General features: G+C 34.4%; 1 pseudogene across 1 annotated transcript; it reads left to right on the top strand.

Moving 5' to 3' along the window:
* Nucleotides 1-1,365: 1,365 nt before the first annotated feature.
* LOC143593764 (putative 1-deoxy-D-xylulose-5-phosphate synthase 2, chloroplastic) lies at nucleotides 1,366-10,033 on the top strand (annotated as a pseudogene). The gene is made up of 9 exons (XR_013146189.1): nucleotides 1,366-1,485; nucleotides 1,697-1,867; nucleotides 3,267-3,460; nucleotides 3,492-3,626; nucleotides 6,759-7,026; nucleotides 7,209-7,790; nucleotides 7,865-8,146; nucleotides 8,543-8,827; nucleotides 8,957-10,033. The product of XR_013146189.1 is annotated as a putative 1-deoxy-D-xylulose-5-phosphate synthase 2, chloroplastic (transcript).
* Nucleotides 10,034-11,602: the final 1,569 nt, after the last annotated feature.

Genomic DNA, 11,602 nt, shown 5'->3' with positions numbered 1-11,602 from the left:
AAACTTTGAGATCGTTATTTTTAAACATATTTAAAGGTTAACTTATAACATACTAATAGGATATTTAACGAAATTGTAAATATATTCATTCATATATAATATTTCTATGACTTATTTATTGGGATTTCCAAATATAACATAATTGATTGGCTTGATAAAATAGGAAACTTTTCGCATGACATTTATGTGAAGGCCCTAAAATGATGTCATGTGGAAATATCATGTTGCTTTAATAGTATAGTTAGATTAGGTTTTTGACTGCGAATCGTATATCTTTGGAAAATCTTAGAATCATGTTCACACTTTCAGATCAAATCTATTTGTGGATTACAAATGAATTAATCGGATAAAACTCAGAATTGAGAGCAAGAATCGAGTTTGAATTTTTGTGAGAGATTTTAACGAACCAAATGTTTTATCGTACGATCAAGATGATAGTTATTAGGGTTAGGGGTCAAATAACTGTCAATGGCAGTTATCATACATTTGAAATTCAAAAATCTCATGATACACTCTTAATTATAATAGTATACGAAATTTAATAAATTAAATTTCTAATGCATTCTTAATATGACATTTTAATATCGATCGACCCCAGGGGCTTTGGCCTCTGGCCCTAGGAACCCCCATTAACTTAAGGGCTCCCCCCCCCCCCCTCTTTCCCAAGTATTAATAGGATTATAAATTATAATAGGAATTAATAAGTGTGCACCTCGTACTAAAAAAATTTAGGTTCATATTACAATTAATCTAATCAGCAAATTAATTCCCAGTTACACTAACATCACTAACACGAATTAGTGATAGAGTTTTTAAATTAATTTCATAACAAACTTTTTGTGACAGGTGGTAAGAAAGTACAAAAAATTCACTTTTGAAGTGATAAATGTCTCCATCTTTCGGGGTTTATTTTAGATAATATTTCGTCACTAATCCGTCAAAATACTAGCGGCCATTTCATCCCGTGTATTTATATTTATAACTATCAGTAGTCAAAGTTAACGAATATTTAGAACATGAGTCTAATAGTACTAATGAACAAAGTCATAAGCGGCATGTTGTGGCCATTTAGAAAATGATTCTTATGCCTTATGGTACTACAAACAAATAATAATATTTTATGAACAAAGTCATAAGCGGCATGTTGTTGGCGAACGAATTTGAATATATTGTCACAAAAGTCTAGGAGCCATCGGCAGTCATGCGTCTCTACTTAGAACTTAGAAGTGTTCCATATTTCAATTAATAACTGATTGGACCAACAAACACTTGTCATAGCCTATAAATATGATCTAATTTATTTCCATAGAAATCAATATCCTCTCTATAACACTTTGTATTGCTAAAAGCTAGCCACAACACATAATGGGTTCTTGTGGTGCTTTGAATGGTATGCTTATTATCTCCCCTCTAGCTAAAGAAGGTCGCTGTTCTAATTTGATCAATCCATCCATCAATGCAGCTTCCCAGACGAGCAAGCAAAAGGTTGCATTTTTTTTACGATTGTTTCAACTACTTAATAGGGTGATGTCAACTTAAAAAACACGCCAAAATTAAATACCCTTATACATAAAAAGTTTGGGACCGAAATGATTTCCGGATAATGTACAAAAGTCGTATTTATTATTTTAAAATGCGTAGTACCTATTTTTAGTTGTGTTAGCGACTCTTACTGACAATAAATTTCCTTTACAAGTTTACGAGAATGGCAGCTGTCGCGAAGGAGAATGTGGCTTATGAAGACACAAAAATTAAAAGAGTGAGTGTGAGGTCGTCCATCATCATCAGGTTTTCGGGAGAGAAACCAACCACACCTATCTTGGACACCATCAATGGTCCAATCAATATGAGAAGCCTTGGTGTCGAGGTAAAAATAATAAAGTAACTTAATATGATGTTTTTGTTTTTCTTTCTTTTCTATTTTGATTTATTTTTTTTTACTTTTTCTGTGTTCAATTTTTTTTCATATATATATAACCAAAAACACACAACCTTTAGTTTGTGAAAAACTTTGTATTCACTTATACATCATATACATAGAAAGTACAAACAATAAATTATAGTAATTAATTATTTTAGAAATAATAGTAAATAGTTTTAGGAACTAGATAATATTTGTACTATTATTGGAAGAAAGTGAAGATTTGAACCATAGATCGAAAGCCTTTAAGTTTGAACAGACCCAAACAGGTTTTAAAGCAGTCTTCGGGCAGCATGTTTTCCTGGAAAATAGATGGTGTGTTTGGGCTACCCGGTACTGTCTGTGATCTTGAGCGTAAATAGTTGTCTTTTATTATTAGATTACCCGGGGAGCTGGTTGTTTTTTCATTGATCGCTACAAAATGATAGTCAAATTAACATGGATGGTCAAACATGGCTGGGCCTCTGGTTATACGTTTTATTTGTTAAATCGTTTAATATAATGAATGATATATAGTCAATCATGGAACTATGGAAGGGTTCACGACGCACGCTATTTTAATTTGTTTTTGCATAATAGTGAGATGGATTAATATTTGAGAAGACAGATATTACTAAGAAGATCTTTATACGCATAGACAGATTCATTCATGGTTTAGGGAGGGGATAGACCCCCACTAAAATTAGCCGATCAAGCTAGTTTGTTAGTGGAATCCAAATAAAAAAATCCACATGCCCTCAAGACAAAATTAAGAATGCACCTTGGTCATTAGAAAGCACAAATGGAAACAGAAAATATCAAATCAATTTCTTGTTTTTTTTTAAATCAATTGGCTATAATATCAACCCTTAAAGCAATAGTATGCATTAATTATTACATTTTTGCATATATATTTTTGATGCACGGGTAAGTGGGTAACCGACGATGAAGTACATAGGTCTGTACAACTACAAGACTCCTGAGTCGGGACATAGTGGCTATTTATTCTACATGTTTTTATCTTTAAGTTGAATTAATTTATGCAATGTAGCTTTTAAACCAAAACTTGCATAATCGACATGTTTTGACCCATTATACTTGACCTGTTTTAACCTGTTACAACCGAGTGTTTATATCGAACATATTTTTCCCTCTACTGGTGAAAGTTCCTGGATCCGCCACTGTTTATACAACATTAAATTACTACGAGAACACAAAAAACAATCTACATCGTTAAGTGTTTTTTTACCAATGATAGATTTGTTTTAAATTTGTATTACTATTGAATGCATAGAAGATGTACAATTAATTTGTTTTAAACAATTAAACTAATTTTCTATACATGTTTTAATTTTATGATATATAGGAGCTTGAAAAGTTGGCGGATGAGCTCCGAGAGGAGATTGTGTATACAGTTTCAAAGACTGGGGGCCACCTAAGCTCGAACTTGGGGGTGGCTGAACTAACCGTCTCGCTCCACCATGTTTTCAACACCCCTGAGGATAATATTATATGGGATGTTGGACACCAGGTGACTAATCATTCAAACTTTCATGATATGTTATGTGTAATAATTTGGTTTTAAATGCAGTCATACCCACATAAGATCAAGAATGGGAACGATTCGACAAACAAGTGGGCTTGCCGGTTTCCCTAAGAGAGATGAGAGTGAACATGACGCGTTTGGTGCCGGTCACAGCTCAGACTAGCATTTCTGCTGGTTTAGGTATCATCTTAAACTTATCTCCATGTTATAAAAACGTATTACATTCGTGTCGTGACATGCATAACTACTAAAGATAAATATAAGTATAACCTAAAAAATAATTATTTTTAAGAATATACGAAATATATTTCTGTACCGGAAATCAAATTAATGGAAAAAATAGTCTTTTATTATGTAAACGTCCTTTGTCAACACTACAAGAAAACAAAGCCTTTTGCCTCGAAACCTTGTAGTCGATTGCATTTATATGTTGTCGACATCATAATGTCCTTTCCCATTGCATTTTATGCCAGCTACACGTTTTAAGCGTGTGAAAATGTCCACAATTCAACATATTTAGATATTTTAAATATCAACAACACGTTTTCATAAGTGTATTAAGGAAAAACTTCACAATTGAACATACTTAGAATGGGTTATAAAGTCTCTATCACAATAATACATGGTCCATAAATACTATTTATTACAAAGTGGACCATATTGATTGTTATGGATAGTTGAATGTTACACTCACAAGGTCACAACATGATTAACATGTTTTTCCCTTTAGGGACTGGACTGGTTTGAAATGCGTGGTTTTATGTTTAGTACATGACATAACACGAAAAATTAATAAATTGTTTATGTAACATAATAAGATATGCGTTATATTTTGTATCGTCATTATCTTGTCAAACTAATTAAGTACTAATAATTTAATATCTAATTCGTCTACAAAAAATTTCAAAGGTTTATAGAAGTAATAATCAAATTGAAAGGTGTAGTCGCTCTCTTAAAAGTAACACACAAATAATGAATTTTTGTAGACATGGTCCACTATAACATGTCGAAGAAATGTGACAACGATAAATCTCATTTTGCAGAATTGAGGCTTTCTTTAAGCCCAGGGTGGCCCAGACCTCACCCGCTCCCCATCATTTTTTTTCTTATTAGTTAAATTTACACGTTTTCGTCAAAAAAATTTGATCATTGTCCACCCCGTTTATGATTTTCTTTTACGTATTGAGTCTCCCCCCACCCTATACGATTGGACAAAGTTGTGGACTTGTCGGTTTCCCTAAGAGAGATGAGAGTTAACATGACGCGTTTGGTGTTGGTCACTGTTTGACTAGCATTTTTGCTGGTTTAGGAAGCTTCTTAAACTTATCTCCATGTTATAAACTTAAGTATATTCATGTCGTGCATAATTACTAAAAAAATCTAAATATAACCTAGGAAATAATTGTTTGTAAAATACTAAGAAATATATTATCGTACGAGAAATGAAATTAATGGGAAAAACAGTCTTTTATTATGCAAACATCCTTCTTTGTCACTATAAGAAAACAAAGCATGTTGCCCGAAACCTTGTAGGGGATTGCATTTATACGTGGTCAACATCATAATGTCCTTTCTCTTTGCATTTAAGCGTGTGAAATAGTCCATAATTCATCATATTTAGATATTTTAAATACCAACAACACGTTTTAAGTGTATAAGAAAAAACTTCACGGTTGAAAACATTTAGATAAGAGAAATTATAGAATGTGTTACGTCTTCATCGCAGCAATACAAGGTCCATAAGTATTCTTTATTATAAAGTGGACCATATTGATAGTTATAGATAGTTGAATGTTACACCCATAACATGATAAGCATGTTTTCCCTTTAGGGACTGGTATGAAATTAAGGGTGTCAATTCTTGATATATCCCGAAATTTGACATGAATTCGACACGAAAAAATATAGGTTTTTGGTCGGTTGACACGACCTGTTTTTTTAAACAGGTCAACCTGAACCTGACATGTTTAAAAAATTGATCGTTCCGAACTTGATTCGTTAACCCGTTTAAGAATTTTAGACAAGTTATTACTTTGATTTTAGAGATAAGAAGTTTTATATTAAAAATACCTAGATTTTTAATTTTTCATATGTTAATTAGCTTTTAGAAGTAAAACTAATTTACTTTTAAATTATTTTTTATCTTTTTATTTTATAAGCTATAATCGTCTATTCTTTGGTTATTTCTATTTATTTGTTTTATCTTAAGTCAAATATGTGAACCTAAGTTTGTTAACTGAGAATAAGTGATAAATAAAAAAAACAATTAGATCTATCACAAATTATTAACAAGTTTTATATGAATAAAAGTAATTAATTGTTTATGTAATTACCAAGTCAATAGGTATTACTCATATTCATATATGAACGTAACATAGTTTGATTCGAAAAACAACCCGAACATGACACAAATTTAAATGAGTCGAAATGACACTTCACGAATAAATATATTGGTTGGGTTAATTAGGGTTAAACAATCTCAACACCCTAACCCGCCAACCCTAAACTCATCAATCCGTCAGCCTTGCATGATTAATACCTCCATTTGAAATGCGTGGTTTTAGGTTTATTACATAATATAACACGAAAATTAATATTTTTTTTATATAGGTTTATGATAACATGATATGATATGTGTGTTATCTTTTATATTGTCATTATCTAATCAAACTAATTAAGTAGTAATAATTTAATATGTAATTTGTCTTTAAAATTTTCAAAAGTTCATAGAAGTAATAATCAAGTTGAAAGGTGTAGTTGCTCTCTTGATAGTAACAAACAAATAATGCATTTTGTATAGACACTGTCCACTATAACATGTCGAAGAAATGTGGCAACGATAAATCTCTTTATGCAGGACAATGGCTTTTTTTAAGCCCGGGTGGCCCACAGCTCGCACCCCCTCCCCCCTATCTCTTTATTTTCCATCCAAAAATTTTGAGCATGGTCAACCTGTTTATGAAAATTTTTATATGTATTGAGTCCCCTCCCTCCATCATGGTTTTGTCCAAGCTTCGCCACTATTTTAATGGAAAGTGATCGATTAACTTATTTTTGCACCTTGTAAAGAACAGGCAACACTTGTAGACAATAAAGCACTTCAAAAGAAATTAGAATAATCAACTAACATAAGAGTGTATGCAATACTGTTACAATTTTGAAAGAAATATTAAACTGAGAACAAAACAAATAGGAAACAGGTATTTTGACACGCATCTCTTAAAACAGATATTGCGTTTCGTCTGTGTAATACATGTTCACACAGAGTAAAAGAGTAAAAGTGGTTGGTCTAATTCACAGTTTTTATACCAGGAATGGCCGTTGGTAGAGACTTGCTTGGAAAAGAAAACCACGTAATCGCAGTGATTGGAGATGGAGCCATGACTGCAGGACAAGCATACGAAGCTATGAACAATGCCGGCTGCTTGGAGTCCAATCTAATCATAGTCTTGAACGATAACCGCCAAGTCTCCCTACTGCCAATCTTGATGGTCCAGTTCCACCGGTTGGGGCTCTTAGTCGATCCCTCACAAGGCTACAATCTAGTAGAAAGTTCCGCCAATTACGTGAAATCGTTAAGGTACAATAATTCCTTTAAAACAGATAACACGATATTAACTTAATTATAACATCAAATCTTATATATACGCGTTATGAACTTATAATTCGTTATAGTTACACTAAAATCAAATGGAACCAAAATGGACTCTTTACATGTTATGGTGATAAGATATTGACATCTCAAAATATTGTCATGATTAGGGGGTGACAAAGAATTTAGGGGATCAAACACATGAAGTTGCCGCCAAAATGGACTCTTACATGAGGGGAATGGTGGGTGGTCATGGAGCTTCCATGTTTGATGACCTTGGGTTGTACTATGTTGGCCCTGTGGATGGACACAATGTTGAAGATCTTGTCTATGTCTTCAAGAAGATAAAGGAAATGCCAAATTCAGGACCAGTTCTAATTCACATTGTTACAGAGAAAGGCAAAGGTTACCCTCCCGCAAAAATAGCAGACGACAAGATGCACGGGGTTGTGAAATTTGATGCACAATCAGGGGTGCAATCTAAAACAAAGGGAAAGACACTATCATACACCCAATACTTTGCAAACTCTTTGGTCGCCGAGGCAGAAAGAGATGATAAAATAGTTGCTATTCATGCAGCTATGGGAGGAGGCACGGGCCTCAATACATTCGAAAATAAATTTCCCAAGAGATGTTTTGATGTTGGCATAGCGGAGCAACATGCTGTCACATTTGCGGCAGGTTTGGCAACCAAAGGGCTGAAACCATTTTGTGCTATTTATTCATCCTTTCTCCAAAGAGGTTATGATCAAGTAAGAGCGTTTGTACATTATCTAAGCGTGTGTACCTATAAATCATGGTTAATGTAACGGTATTGATGATACAGGTAGTTCATGATGTTGATCTTCAAAAGCTTCCAGTGAGATTCGCGTTGGATCGGGCTGGTTTGGTAGGAGCGGATGGTCCAACACATTGTGGTGCATTTGATACAACTTTTATGGCTTGTTTACCAAACATGGTGGTGATGGCTCCTTCAGATGAGTCTGAACTCATGCATATGGTTGCAACAGCTGTGGCCATTGATGACCGCCCTAGCTGCTTTAGGTACCCGAGAGGCAATGGCAAAGGTTCATTGCTCCCACCAAATAATAAAGGAATCCATATTGAGGTATTTGAGACTGATAAATGTTTTAATTAAGTAGTTGGGTTAGTATTATTCATCTAATTATTTATAGGCGTGATGTGGAAGTTCTTGTACTTCTAGACAGTTCGCGACCCTTGAAAGAAAACGTCATAGAGTTCTGTGTAAACTGTAAATAATGAATTAAATTCGGTAAAAACTATATGAATATATATTGCTTGTCATGGAAATTGGCCAATTTCGTTTGACACACCAGCGAACTCCAAAAAATTCAGTTCCTATATATGCTTTAAAAAACACCTAATACTATGAATCCTAAACGATATAGTAATCCAAAAAATTATATTCATTGGTACTTTTAACGCAGTATACAATACCTTCTACCAAATCCAGCTTGATCTAACATGTCTTCGTTTCATATAGCTTGGAAGGGGCAGGATACTTAAGGAGGGAAGTAGAGTGGCCTTATTGGGATATGGAACCATAGTGCAAAGTTGTTTGGTTGCAAGCGAGCTTCTTAATGAGCTTGGAATCTCAATCACCGTTGCAGATGCGCGATTTTGCAAACCATTAGATGGAAGGTTAATCAGAAAACTTGCGAAAGAGCACGAGGTCCTCATCACTCTCGAAGAAGGTTCCATCGGAGGATTTAGCTCACATGTTTCACATTACATGGCCTTGAATGGGTTACTTGATGGAAACCTCAAGGTACATGTCTCTTACAAATTATTCTTGTATCCAAAATTTTTTTTTTCATACAAATGACTATTTTTAATCTAATGCAAAACAAATAAATCAAGTAAACTTATTTCTAGTTGCGGTTTATCTTATAATCAGTGGAGGGCTATGACACTACCTGATCGATATATCGAACATGGGGATCAAAACTTCCAGATTGAAGAGGCTGGTCTCACCCCAATACATATTGCTAAACAGGTTTTATCACTAATCGGTGAGACCAAGCAGAGTATACATCTTCTCAATGTGTAATACTGATCAGCCACTGCCACAACTATATGTACTTTGCGTGCATATTTGCTCATGAATATTCTTTTATTATGTTATTGGTTGAATTTAGTAAACGATATGTTACGAATGTGGATTCTCCATGATGCTAAAGAAAAAAATATTTGTCTTTACATTTTTTATGAAATTAGATGATACAAATACAATATTGAAACATGAAACTCATCAAACTTATATGATCTATTAAAGTAGAATTATGTAATTCTACCCCAGAATAAAAGCATGACTGCATGAGAACTATTGGACGTAAAACTGCACATTTTACACTACCAAAACCGGGTGCTTTGAGGTAATTATGGTGGCAAATGTGTAGAGAAAACGCTCATCCGCGACAAAGAAAGTTTTCTAACTCTCTCGGCTAAAACTTGCATAAAAATCAAATATAACTCAACCACAAATACAACAGCACATATCTGAAAAGCCAAATACAACAAAACTTTAATGCATATGAGGTTGAGTGTTCTTAAATAATAAGGTGAGTAATATAGTAGACAAGCGAGTGAAAGTAAAGATGAACACAACGATGTAGCGAGGAAAAGCCTAGGTTCCTGGTAAGGATCCTCGGAAAAAATTTCGGGAGGGGAAAATTGTCACCTGTGTCAATTTATTAATAAGGTAAAATTGGTTACAAGTCGGGAACTGAATGAGAACGAATACTTGAATACAAGTGTCAGTGTTGTGAGTTCCCAAAAAGATGTGTCCCTAATCGTTCTCAAAAGCCCCATTATATAGAATGAAAAATAACTATATCTCTTACAATTTCGGGAACCCTCGCCGCCATGACCGTTTGAAGACGTGTTCCCACGTGTGTTTAGCTGTTTCTCCGAGCTTTTAGATAGAATTAGTCATCTAGCCGTTGTAGACCGTTATATCTTTGAGTAGCCTGCAAGTATAACATAAATAAAACAAACATAATCAGTTAGTTCAGGATCCTGCAGCTAACAGGAATCCAAGCTATCAGGATAATCTTCAAGATCACGCTAGGGATAAATTGACCCCTAACAATAGTCCCCAAAAAATGTTACAATTGTTAACCATAAATCCCTAGTTGTCACATCTTTTTCACTTGATAACAAATTTGAATTTTGACGGCTTGAGGTAATTTGATAAGACAGGGTGCAATTTCCAAGATAAGCTAACCCCCTTCCACTTAATCCCGATGAAACTTCTATATACTCCCGGATCTATTATAATCTCTTTATCTCTTCCACCTGCAAGTAATTTTTCCTTCTTCTCTCTAAGGTTACTTTTTTTTTTCTTCACTTTTACTGATAATGGCTAAGAAAAGATAAAAAAATTCCGCCTCTAGCAGCGTAAATCCACACCCCGACTTTGATTGTCAGCAGATTCTCACCGACCCTGATTGTGAAAATTTTACCTTTTCTGATCTTGACCTATCATATCTCTAATCTGGTAACGCCTTTCCCGCCAGAACCAAGTTTCATCTTTACGATAAGACCCTTCGTCCGACTGCATTTCCAAGAAGTGGGTTGGCTTCCTGGCCTATCCGTTCTTTATCGGCTTAACTTACCCTTTACCCGATTTTATTGCTCATTTATTTAAGATCACCTTCATTAGCTATGCTCAAGCTATGCTGAAGCTATGGGGATCCTCTATATGATTAACAAGATCACCACTGTGTTCCTGAGTCTTATTTAACGAGGGGAGGGGAAGGAAAAGAGAGGATAATATACAAAATAATCATGTTACAGAGATTTTTTAAGAAATGAGGGGAGGGGAAAGGAGGGAAAAGGCCACCTACAACCTCAGAACCTACGGTTCCAGTTGCTTTGTTCTTCAGCTAATGACCGACCAATTTCCCCCGATCCTAGATACAAAAAGAAACGATGGGAAATGGTATACGAAGTTCTTTTTTGTCCAAAGGAATTCTGATGTGCCGTAAGCGGTCTATTAAAATATAACTTAATCCGACACTCTAGGTTTAAATTCATAAACCTAGACTCTTCTAATGCTATACCACTAGACAGGCAAGTGTATTTATTAACTGTCGTAAATCCTAATAAAGTCCGACCATCGAACTCAAAGGACACTAGCGACACCTAAACTAGACTCTTACTAATAACTAAAGTAAACTGATTTAATTGATTTTTGTTTTTTTAATTACTAACTATAAACTAAATATTACTTATACTAAAAGTAGACACAGACAAATTGGGGGTTTAAACTTAAATAGGGAAACAACTACTTAGGTAAGGAATCCTACTAGTCAACTCGTAAATTCTCGGAATTGAATTTATGATTGTTAAGCGGATTATAAAATTATGAAACTTAAGGAATAAACTAAAGTATGCTAAATCTCCTCCCGGAGTCACCAACAGTACCTAAGAACCTTAAATATCATGTAAAGCTCAACAGTTTAATGGTTCGGATCACCTCCCGGTCTCACCTTAACTAACTATGCTAAGATACCCAAAGACTAAATTACCTCCCGGTCTT

The sequence above is a fragment of the Bidens hawaiensis genome, unplaced genomic scaffold (genome assembly GCF_021521415.1).
Source record: "Bidens hawaiensis isolate Kalapana, Puna unplaced genomic scaffold, B.hawaiensis_p1.1 tig00042739_1, whole genome shotgun sequence".
In the NCBI taxonomy this organism is placed as follows: domain Eukaryota; kingdom Viridiplantae; phylum Streptophyta; class Magnoliopsida; order Asterales; family Asteraceae; genus Bidens; species Bidens hawaiensis.
Note: the sequence above shows the minus strand (reverse complement) of the source record. Positions and strands in the feature narration are given on the sequence as shown.